Source organism: Benincasa hispida, chromosome 2 (genome assembly GCF_009727055.1).
Source record: "Benincasa hispida cultivar B227 chromosome 2, ASM972705v1, whole genome shotgun sequence".
Taxonomy (NCBI): Eukaryota; Viridiplantae; Streptophyta; class Magnoliopsida; order Cucurbitales; family Cucurbitaceae; genus Benincasa; species Benincasa hispida.
In genome coordinates, this window is record NC_052350.1 from 47,542,986 (window position 1) to 47,555,140 (window position 12,155).

The following is a 12,155-nucleotide window of genomic DNA, read 5'->3' on the forward strand; positions in this document are numbered from 1 at the left end:
CCAGAGAGAGATGCTTAACTTTATACACAAAAATAGAAGGGGGTGAAAAAAACAAAGGAAGGAAGGATCAAATTCAAATATAATGCAACGCAATTCCATGCAGGCAAATAACATAATATGTTGGAATTTTTTTCCCAAAGTGTTGAATAACACTGCATATGTAACCAAAAAAGAAAAAATTTCTTCTTAAAAAGAAAAAAAAAATTAAGGAGAGAGAGAGACTTTAGAGGAGCACAATAAATTAGTGTTTAGGTAGCAACGAAGAACCATGGGATTCTAACTGAATAAAATTACAAACAGCAACTGCACGCATCCTGAATGAGTCTCTGAGTCTTTGATAATAGGAAAACCCTCGCTGATCATGTTGCCACACATGACAAAGAGTCTTGATTCACTCGAATCCCAACCATATAGGACATGAAGCTTGGCTAATTAGACCAAGTTCTCGTGGTTATTTTTCGTCGGCTCTCCATTTTCCTGTTCAAGCCTAATACTTACATGACTCTCTTCTGATTATGCAAACAAATGAATTCATCTAAAATATTTTGATCGAGGCAAATTTCAGACAAACTCATCTAAATGTATTTATCCAATTGAATGCCAAATAAAATAATCGATCAATTTGCAACATGAACGAAGAATGACATGATACTAGAACCACTTCCTTGATAGATAAACAGGCCAAAATTTGAACAGGAAAACATGCCAAATAAATATTTAATCCATACTCGCTGATAAATGAGAAGGCGCAGCTGTAAACAGCAATCCAATCGTAGCAAGCTGGGTGTTTTCTCTCGGCTAATCTTAAACTCATCTAAACAGTGATGTCATAACATAATAAATATGATAGCATTAATAAATACAGAGGCACAACTAAAATAAAACTTCTCTTCTTAACTTTGTAAGAAAAGATAATGACTTTTTTTAATGTCAAAATAATAATAATAATATATAGAACCCGTTCCCTTGGGAGTAACGAACACCACCACAAAAGCTGAGTATGATTAGCAAATCCAAAATACACAATGGCCTACTGTGACACTGGAAGAATAAGAATAGTTTTGCTTTCTTGGGAAATCCTTGCCTCAAGATTACCTCTGGGCAATTTTTTGGGGGAAAAAGGAAAACAAACTTTTCATTAGTTTTAGTGAAAAGTTTTTACAAGATAATCGACCATAAAGTTTTGGTGGTAGATCTAAACTAAACTAACAAAAAGCTTTGTTTCCTTATCCCCAAAATTTCCTGGCTGGCATAACCATTTGTTTTCCATCTTGTAAATGGAAACCCGAAACAAGCGTATGAAAATGCAAATAAGGGACCACATGCTCTCACAAATTGCTTCAAGCTTCGCTTCTAAAACCCTCTTATTACAACAATACAAATACTACACTAGTCAATTCACTTTGTAACTAATTTCACAAGAAGGCCTAGGACAATATTCCTGTCACGCCCATATTGACTTTTGCTTGAATTTCTAAAGCATGCAGATAATCGGAAGACCACAGAACATAAAAAGAGACCTTTTAACTTTGCGGAAAAAAGCCATCTTCGTGAGTTTTGAAATTGTTGATGTTTGCTCGGGGGTACAAAATCCTGAAAAATGATTGCATTCTTCTCAAAAGGAATTATAAAGATGAAGAAGGAAAGAACAAATACCAAAAATTATAAATCTTAACATCTGAACAATCAGTAATAATAATGTTAATTTCAAAATTCATAAACCGAGCCACCTAAAATTATCATCCATACACAATCATCAAGCGTATGAACAAAGAGCAACGGGATCACTGCTCAATGCAACTAATGAGACATAATGATCTCAAACCCAAAAACTAAACAGATTATCAATACGCATTCACCATAGAATGAATTGTTTAGACATTTTTGTTACTTCCTTCATTTAACCTGTGTATTTCCTTTAATCTTTGATGGACATCAAACCTCTATTTCTCAAATTGAATTGTAAAATTAAATCCTTTCTTGACCATCTTGAATCTAGTTGGTCTTCAAAAAAGCATAATTCATTACTAAGAATATCATGATTCATTTGTGATCAGACCAACATTTTCCATGAATCTAGGAACTTTCGACTTCCCAATCGTAGCCACCAGAATTCTTTTCTTAAAAGTGAGGGGGATTATGTTTTTGTACTGGTAAAATATCATGTGCAATGCACAGAGAAAGCAGCAAAACTGATGCAAACTATGCTCAGATTTAGACACAACAAAGGGGCCGGATCAGGAATCAGAAGCACAAGAAAGCCAGGAAGATATTTTGAACACATAATTTATTTTTCTAATTTTTTTCTTTAACTTTGATTTGACAATCAGCGTCAAGAAATAATAGGGGATCTCCCAGCGTCCATAATTCAAAACGAGATCATCATGTTTTTCATGATCCCCTTTATCATTACCAGAAATTCCGTGGAAAGTAAGTGGATCCGTGGAAGTTTTGGGTCGTAAGTGTAGGAGTTTAGAGAAAAAAGTCTAAATTGTCTTATAATCTCAAAAGCCTTTCATCTTTCTTTACACACCAACCACTCATTAGTATAATATTTGCTTCTCCGTTCCATCTTAATTTCGTTTCAACCAATTTATCCAATTCCACATAAGTTATCAACGATCGTTCTCTCTAATAGATAATCGAGCATTTGTTCCTTTTCTCAACTTAGTCGGATTCGATGCTATGATGGATTCTATTCTTTGCGTACTCAAGTCTTCCTTACGAAAATTTGGTTTCTCAGTAGACGAGCATTTCAGCAGCAGAATTGATTTCGATCGAACAACTACCAATGCAAGATTATTAACTCTTAAAGATTATCCTAATGAGAGTTGCAACATAAATACTTGCAGTAATGCGAAATGATAATGGACTTATAAAAGTTCACAAGAAGAGCGCAACCTGGAAGGAACGGTTGGGGGAGCGCCATCTTGAGAGAACGAGCAGAGCGAATTGCAGAAATCCTTCGATTGAACAACCGTGCGCTGCAAATCCTCTGCAAATTGCCGATATAGAAAGATCGCTGCGCTTAACATTCTCGAGCGATGGCTCCTGTTGGTGGCTCCTCGCCGGCGCCATTTTTCTCCGATCCGGCGAACGTGTTACGCGCCTTCAACTCATCTCGTCTTACGCGCACCGCCGTAAGAATTCGAACAGTTTATGAAGTGCGAAGGAAAGGGTTCACTTCCTTACTTGGAATACTACTTTTTTCTCCCCGAAATGAATTTGTGATACACTTATTATGAAAAACATTCTAACAATTAATTTTCCCAAATTTTGTTTTATTCTTTCGTATTGTTCATGTTTTTTTAAACTTGTACGGATGATCCAATTTTTTTTGGTTCATAAATGTAAATGACACATATTTTATAAAATCACATGTCACTTATCGACTCATTGACATCACATCGCATATCCAAATTACGTAATATTCCCCTTACACCCCAGCTTACACAGAGGTAAATCTCGCTGCGTCGTCTTGATTAACGTTCTTTCTGCTCTTGCTTGAATTTCCTTGGTGTTGATAGTGCCTGCTCATCAGTGGTACGATGATTTGACATTTTCATGCACGCGAGCCTACATACAATCATTACCTAACACAATATAACTGGTGATTTCTTTCATATATGATAAACAATATACCTCTGGTTTTTCGACCGATCGTTTTGTTGAAACGGAGATTTTTTCAAACGGGAATTTCCAAGATGAGGCTTTTTCAGAACGGAACAACTTTTAAGAAAGGTGTTTCATTATTTTGTAGTCTGTTTAAATTATTTTTCACGCTGTTCATTATTCTGGAAAGGTACGACATTAGAAATTTTGTATGGGAGAGAGTAAGAAAGAGGAAGAGTAAGAGTAAGAGTAAAGAGTAAGTAGTAAGAGTAAGAGACGCAGACGCGAGATTACGAGAGAGAGCAGACGAGAGAGCGAAGATTGAGAGAGAGAGTATACTGCAATTGCTTGTACACTTAATGACAAATGTTCTTGCTTTGTAGGATGATAGATAAGTGTCTACTTATTCGATATGGAGGTGATTGGAATGAGAATCGAGATTAGTCATATTTGGGGGACAGCAGTTGACAAGAATCGTTGTGCCTCATACATTGAAGTATGAAGACTTAAATCTTCGGCATTTACGAAGGTTACAAATGTTAGTTCTTCAGAGTTTGATCTTCTACTAAAGTTAATATAAGCTGATTTGAAGCCCTCCACAATGCATAAGGAATGATGATGATCGCTTCGTTCCTTCTTTTGCGATAAGAGCTTAGTAGACTTCAGATAGTTGTAATTATTGAAAATCTAATTCAGGACGAAAATATTGGAATTGGGGTTTGAAAATATGAGTTATGATGATACGGCTGTGGACAAACAATACGAGGAATCATATCAGTTTCGTCAGGAAGAGGATAATATTCCATTGTCTACAACACTGTACACATCCAACATTATCATTAAACAATGACCCGCACTAACCCAACTAGATTGAATTCAGAATTGAGCGGTACTTCAATTGTTGGTAATGAGAGCCATCTAGATTTGATTATATTTTGGAGGAATTAGATATAATTGATTAATATCAAGTAGGGGAGAAAACATACGCATAGTAGATATGTGATATCAAACTATAGGTTAAAAATGTAATATGATTATATTTATTAATTAATTAGTTGGTTAATTATAGATAATTAATCCAAAAAACCACGTTTGGACGTGGGTTAGTGGAATGTGTCGGTTATTGTAACCAATGAAATAAAAATGAAATTGTTTTCAATTTTTGAATTGGTTGGTCAATCGTCTAAAAGAAATAGAAGAGCGTGCGTTGGTAGAAAAGAAAACGATCGCTTAAGAAAATCGAGAGACTATACGATAGGCTCCTCTCCGCCTAAACGATCGTCCTCCTCGCGCCTAAACGATTTGCACACTAATTCCTACACGATCGCATAGCTTCTCTAAACGATTGTATAGTGTGCGTCTTTGCTAACGATTGTATACCATTTCCTAAAACGATCGTTCAAAAACCTACACGATTATGTAGTGTCTCCTAAACGATAAGCATCGTGCTAGTGCGATAGCGGCTTTTTTCCCTCCCATTTTGCTTATCGCCTACACGATCTGGTTTTCCTCTTCCTCTACCAAATTCAACCAAAAGCACGCTTTGGTTCTCACTCCAAGAACCCGACGGCTCTTTTCTGGTGGTGTCGTCCCTGTGGTGTTCATGTTCGTGCGTTGTTCGTGCTGCTGTAGTCGACGCTGCTGCTGGGCATTGGTTGGATGCGGGTGGAGGGGTTCCACTGCTTTGAGTTCCGAATTTGAAGATTGTCTTCAACTGGTATGGCACTCTTTCCCTTGTTATTTGTTGTTCATAGCATGCCCTTAATTAAGATTTGTTTAGCATAACTGTGCGTTTAAATTGTATATATATGTATTTCGGTCATTGTGAGATCGGAGCGATCCGAACGTGCTCATGGAACTCTTTGTAAGCGATCCTTCAATTGGTATCAGAGACAGGTTCTGATACTACGATTTCATCTGTTGCAACGAAATGACATTTACGTTCTTGGTGGGTGCATTTCTACACTGTTTAATGGTTAAATTTGCTGTGGATGTGCGGATTAATGAATGTTTTTAGGATGATTAGCCTCGGTTTGATTTTAAATCCTTTTACATTTCGCGGTTGTTTGTAAAGGCCCCTGCGTTTTTGGGCATTAATAATCGTTGTCGAGTCTGTTTTCAAAGTTTTGGTTTGAAGTTTTGAGGTCGTTCGGTGATGAAGATCTGGGCAAAGCATTGCATTTCTTCGAGGAAGGAGGCTCTAGGGTTGATCACATCGTGCAGAAGATGTGGTACGCGAACGCTGTTGATCGACATTGTAAGTTGATGGAGTATCGCGATCGCTGTTGAACGCATCGATTAAACGATGGGGTATGCGATCAAAAGTTGATCGTATCATTTTGATGATCGGGATAGGCGATCGCTGAGTATCACGGTCTCGTGTAGACAATGAGATGCTCGCGGATCGCTTAACGCGCGCGCACTAGACGATCGTTTAGGTCAGCAAGCTTCATCGCTTAGTAAACTGATTAAATGATCACTTAGTACGCAAGGTAAATCGTTTACCTGGTTGCACGCAATCGTGTAGACGATGAGATCTCGCGTATCGTTTAACGCGTGCACGCTGGACGATCGTTTTAGGTCAGCAAGCTTCATCGCTTAGTAACTGACTAAACGATCGCTTAGTAACGCAAGGTAAATCGTTTAACACTGGTTGCACACATCAGTTAGACAATGAGATGCTCGCGTATTGTTTAACGTGTGCGCGCACTGAATGACCGTTTAGGTTAGCAAGCTTTCATCGCTTAGTAACTGACTAAATGATCACTTTAGTAACGCATGGTAAATCATTTACCTATCTTCGCACTACACGATCGCATAGACGGTCAGGCTTCGCAGCTCGTCGTCATCTATGTGATTGTTTAATTATGCTTCTATGTCTAGTGCGTGCTGAACGATCGTCTACCTATTGCGTTTACTACACGATGGAGTTTCCTGGCGGTTTAAGACTCGGTTCGCCTGTGAACCGGTTTGCTCGATGAAAAATGTAATAGATAGGGTTTTTTCATTCCGGTTTTTTGTAAAGGCTCATCCCGGTCCAACTAATCCTTTATTTATTACATGCGATGTATGTTTTTAATGTCATATGGTATGCACATATAGTAAAATTCCACCTTAGGATGCAATGGTCATGCATCATCTCTTTATTGTAATTGTTATAATTTAGAGAAGCATGGTTTTAATTATGTAAGAGCATGCTCATGCATCATATAATATAAAGTTATTTATGCATGCATAAAAAGCATTGACATGCATCATCTTTTATTAATAATTGTTATAGTATAATGGTGAATGATAGCATATTTGCTTGGTTGTTATGCATTATATAAAAGTTATATATAGTAATGACCGAATTTGCATGAAGCATGACACATAGGTTATTTTATAAATGTTATATAATGACTCGTTATGCGCAATGGTTTTAGTTTGGTTCTTTTTAAAGTTAAAAAGAAATTAGAACTAAAAGAAATAAGAAAGACATGCATGCTCACATATGTTTAATTTATGGTTTTAAAATGTTTAAAACTTGGATCACATAGACCTAAGATCACCGGTTCTAATACGATTCGCAACCCTAAGGCTTTAAACTTTTAATTAGTTTAATAGGATTAAATTGGCTAATAAAAGGTTAAAGTGTAGCAAATCTATCTATAAGGGCCTTTTGGCTAAGGCGGGTTCTGTCTAGGCTAGGGTATTTAGGTTGACAGAAACGTAACAACCCTACCAGAAAACTTACCTGGAAAGGTGAATTAGATAGATTTGATGCATGCATGCAAGTTAAGGATAGCCCATTAAAGTGTTTAAATGTGACTACTTGAACTTGTTCATATTTCATAGACAAACGTTGTTTATGGCAGAGTTTAAGAAGATGGCTTAGACTAAAATTAGTAGCCCGGATTGTCTAGGTTAATGAATCCCTAGGTAGAACATTCAGTAGGAGGTACTTAGGGCATAAGAGCTTCACTTAAACCTTTCATGTTTCTCCTAAATAGTCCACACCGTGAGATCTACCCTCGGCCTCGTGGCACCTTTGGCGTGTCCCCTAACGGATGGTGTTTGGGTAGTTCAATATCAAGGTGGATGGAGAGAGTGTTCATAGTAAGTGGAAGCGGGAAGTGCGATAGCATATCCTCGTCTCCCTCGTGTTAGGTTGAATAAAGTTATTGTGTATTGCCTTGAGGCACCCTAGGAGTATCCCCTAAAGGATGGTAGTTTTGCACGTTTCTTTATTCGATCTCCTATAAGAGGATAAGGTAACTTAGTCTCTTATCCTAATTCGCTTCTTCCCTACGGTGGGCTTATTAGGGCAGGATTCTGCAGCCTGAAAGCTAGGGTTACACTTACGCAGAGATAGTTAAAGGTTAACGATTCTGGACCCAAAATGGTGGTTATTAGGTCAAGTTCCAAGAGTTAGTTTTTCCTAATGGTTGAGAATGTCTCATCCTAGTGAAGGGCAATTGATCACCCCATCGGTGATGTTTGTCCTACCTCACTGGGGCATCATTGCAAAATAGAAGTCTTAATTTTAGGGTACTTGAAACTGTTTTTCAAAACTGATTGGTTTAAAAGTGGTTTAGCAAGTTCTAATAAAGTTTTGTTTGTATTTTCAGCAACTTTTTCAAAATGGCAATAGCCACGTTGGCATTACTAAGTGCCAAAAAACTTACCAGCGATAATTTCACAAACATGGAAACACATGATCACGATGATCCTGATCATCGAGGATCTCATGTTCGCTCTCACGGAGGCTTGTCCTCTCTATTCTAGCTCCTAATGCCACTCGAAATGTTCGGGAGGCATACGAGCAATGGACAAGGGCGAATGAAAAGGCCCGAGTCTGCATCTTGGCAAGCCTTTCCGAAGTCTTGGCCAAGAAACAATGAGCCTATGGTCTCAGCGCATGAGATCATGGAGTCCCTACGGGGGATGTTTGGACAACCGTTTGAACAGCTTATGCATAAGGCTCTTAAAAATATTCAACTCCAAATGGAAGAAGGACACCTCTGTTCGTGAACATGTGCTAAACATGATGTGTCCACTTTAATGTGGCGGAGTTGAATAGGTCTACCATCGATGAAGGCAGTCAGGTTAGCATAATCCTGCATTCTTTATCGGAGAGCTTCTTACACTTTGTTAATAATATGATTCTTAAAAAGTGAAATATAACCTTACAACTCTTCTCAACGAGTTGCAGACATACAAATCTTTACTGAAAAGTAAGAAAGGCAGAAAGGTGAGGCAAATGTTGCTTCATCCTCTAGGATGTTCCATAGAGGTTCGACCTCATGAACAAAGTCTGCACCTTCTAATTCTAACTCTGCAAAGGGGAAGAAGAAAAAAGGGTGGTAAAGGAAAAGGGAAGGCACCTGCTACCCCCACCGCCTGTCGCCCAAGTAGGCGTCCACAAGTTGCTAAGGGAAATGTTCCAACTGCAACCAAGATGGACTCTGGAAGAGGAACTTGTTGGATTTTATGTCCTAAAACTCGTAGTTTGAAAATTAATAAACATATTCTGTTTTGTTTTTTTTCAATAAAACTGTTATTGAAATTATAATCTTGAAATCCAATAAACTAAGGTCCTGAGGCTATTTAATGTAGTTTGAACTTTATGTAGTGACATAAATGTGGATCAAGTTCAAATATATAGCCAAAATGGTCTATAGTATATGAATAAGGATGGCAGCCATTTTGCATCTTATACCTAGACAACATTTTGTCTATATAAGTTGCTTGAGACATGGCTAGTGTTCTATTCTTGCGGTTCTAAATAATCTGAATCTCGAGAACATACTGCGCATTTCCTAAATCTTTCATTTGAAACTACGTTGCTAGCCATTTCTTGATGTTAGTTAGGTAACCTACTTCATTCCCAATGAGTAGAATATCATCAACATATAAAACTAATAACGCTATAGTAGAATTGACGATCTTCTTGTAAAAACAAGGCTCGTCAACATTCTATACAAAGCCATAAGATTTGATCGTGATCAAATCTTATATTCCAAGATCTAGAAGCTTGTTTCAACCCATCAATGGATTTTTTAAGCTTACAAACCTTTTGTTCTTGACCCTGTGCAATAAACCTCTCTGATTGAGCCATATAGATACTCTCTTCAAGATCGTCATTTAGAAAGGCTGTCTTGACATCCATCTGCCAAATTTCATAATCATAAATGGTGGTAATGGATAAGAGTATTCTAATCGACTTAAGCATGGCAACAGGAGAGAAAGTTTCTTCATAGTCCACTCTCTCTCTCTGGGTATAACCCTTTGCCACAAGTCGAGCCTTAAAAGTCTGTACTTTACCGGCTTGGTCTCGTTTTCTCTTGTAGATCCACTTACAACCAATTGGTTTTACATCATTTGGTTGATCTACAAGTTTCCAGACAGAATTGAAGTACATAGACTCCATTTCGAGATCCATGGCTTTGATCCACTGAACACAGTCCATATCTTTCATCGCCTGTTTATAGGTCGATGGATCCTCTATGCCGTCATCAGGTATGACAACTTGTGTTTCTGTTAAACCCAAGTAACAATTAGGCTGATAAACAACCCTCCCACTACGTCGAGGCATTCTCAACTCTTGAGAAGGATGTGACTGACCAGATGTACTAGTTTTATCTACTACTTTAGGATGAACTAGCTCTATCTATAGCGTTTTTGGAAATTTCATTCAATACTAGTCTACTGTGAGGTTGATGACTTCTTATATGGTCTTCCTCTAAGAATGTGGAATTTTTCGATACAAATCCTTATTCTCTTGAGGATCGTAAAATAGACCATCTTTTGTTTCTTTTGGATAACCTACAAATAGGCATAGTTTTGAACGACGTTCCAATTTTTTAGGATTTTGCACCAACACGTGTGTTAGGCATCCCCAAATCCTAAAGTGACGTAAACTGCCTTTACACTCTTTCCATAGCTCATAAGGTGTTTTTGAAACACTTTTAGAGGGAACATTATTCAAAATATACATAGCAGTCTCTAATGCATGTCCCCAAAAGGAATCAGGTAATTCAGCAAAGCTCATCATTGAACAAACCATATCCAACAAGGTTATGTTTCTTCTTTCAGATACCCCGTTCTGCTGAGCCATATTAGGTGTAGAGAGTTGTGACTTGATTCCGTGTTCTATCATATAGTCCTGGAATCTTAAGTCTATGTACTCCCCACCTTGATCTAATCGTAGTGTCTTAATTGTTCTACCTAACTGGTTCTCAACCTCAACCTTATATTCTTTGAACTTTTCAAAAGAATCAGACTTGTGATGCATTAGGTAAATATGACCATACCTTGAATAATCATCAATAAAACTGATGAAATATTCATATCCACCTCGAGCTTTGACATTCATCAGTCCACAGAGGTCCGAATGTACGAGCTCTAAGGGTATTGTGGCTCTAAGACCTTTTCCAGTAAAAGATCTCTTAGTCATTTTTCCCTCAAAACAAAACTCACATAGAGGTAAAGAATTGTCTTCTAACTGATTTAGGAGTCCATTCTTAACCAATCTCTCAATCCTTTTGAGATTTATGTGGCTAAGTCTTAGGTGTCATAGATAGGCATTAGAAGAAACTTTTTGTCTTTTATTCTGAGTTTCGGCTGTTCTAAACATCTCAGTATTTAAGACAAATTTTGCTTTAGTTGGTCTTAACTTATATAAGTTGTTTTCAAGTATAGCAGAACAAATTTGAATACCTTTTCTGAAAATGAACACTTCATTAGAAACGGCATTTAGAACGTAAAAAGTGAACTATTTCATGGTTCAGTCTTATGCAAACTCATTGCATAGGATGCCCCCACTCACATATCTTTATATGAACGATTCAGGATCACATCGTTTGTACTAACTACAAAGTGGGCTGCATCCATAGTGTCCCCAGAATAAGGCGCCCATCCTTATTCATATACTATAGACCATTTTGGCTATATATTTGAACTTGATCCACATTTATGTCACTACATAAAGTTCAAACTACATTAAATAGCCTCAGGACCTTAGTTTATTGGATTCAAGATTAATAATTTCAATAACAGTTTTATTGAAAAAAACAAAACAGAATATGTTTATTAATTTTCAAACTACGAGTTTTAGGACATAAAATCCAACAAGTTCCTCTTCCAGAGTCCATCTTGGTTGCAGTGGAAACATTCCCCTTAGCAACTTGTGGACGCCTACTTGGGGCGACAGGCGGTGGGTTAGCAGGTGCCTTCCCTTTTCCTTTACCACCCTTTTTCTTCTTCCCCTTTGCAGAGTTAGAATTAGAAGGTGCAGACTTTGTTCATGAGGTCGAACCTCTATGGAACATCCTAGAGGATGAAGCAACATTTGCCTCACCTTTCTGCCTCTTCTTACTTTTCAGTAAAGATTTGTATGTCTGCAACTCGTTGAGAAGAGTTGTAAGGTTATATTTCACTTTGTTAAGAATCATATTATTAACAAAGTGTAAGAAGCTCTCCGATAAAGAATGCAGGATTATGCTAACCTGACTGCCTTCATCGATGGTGACCTATTCAACTCCGCCACAATTTACAAGTGC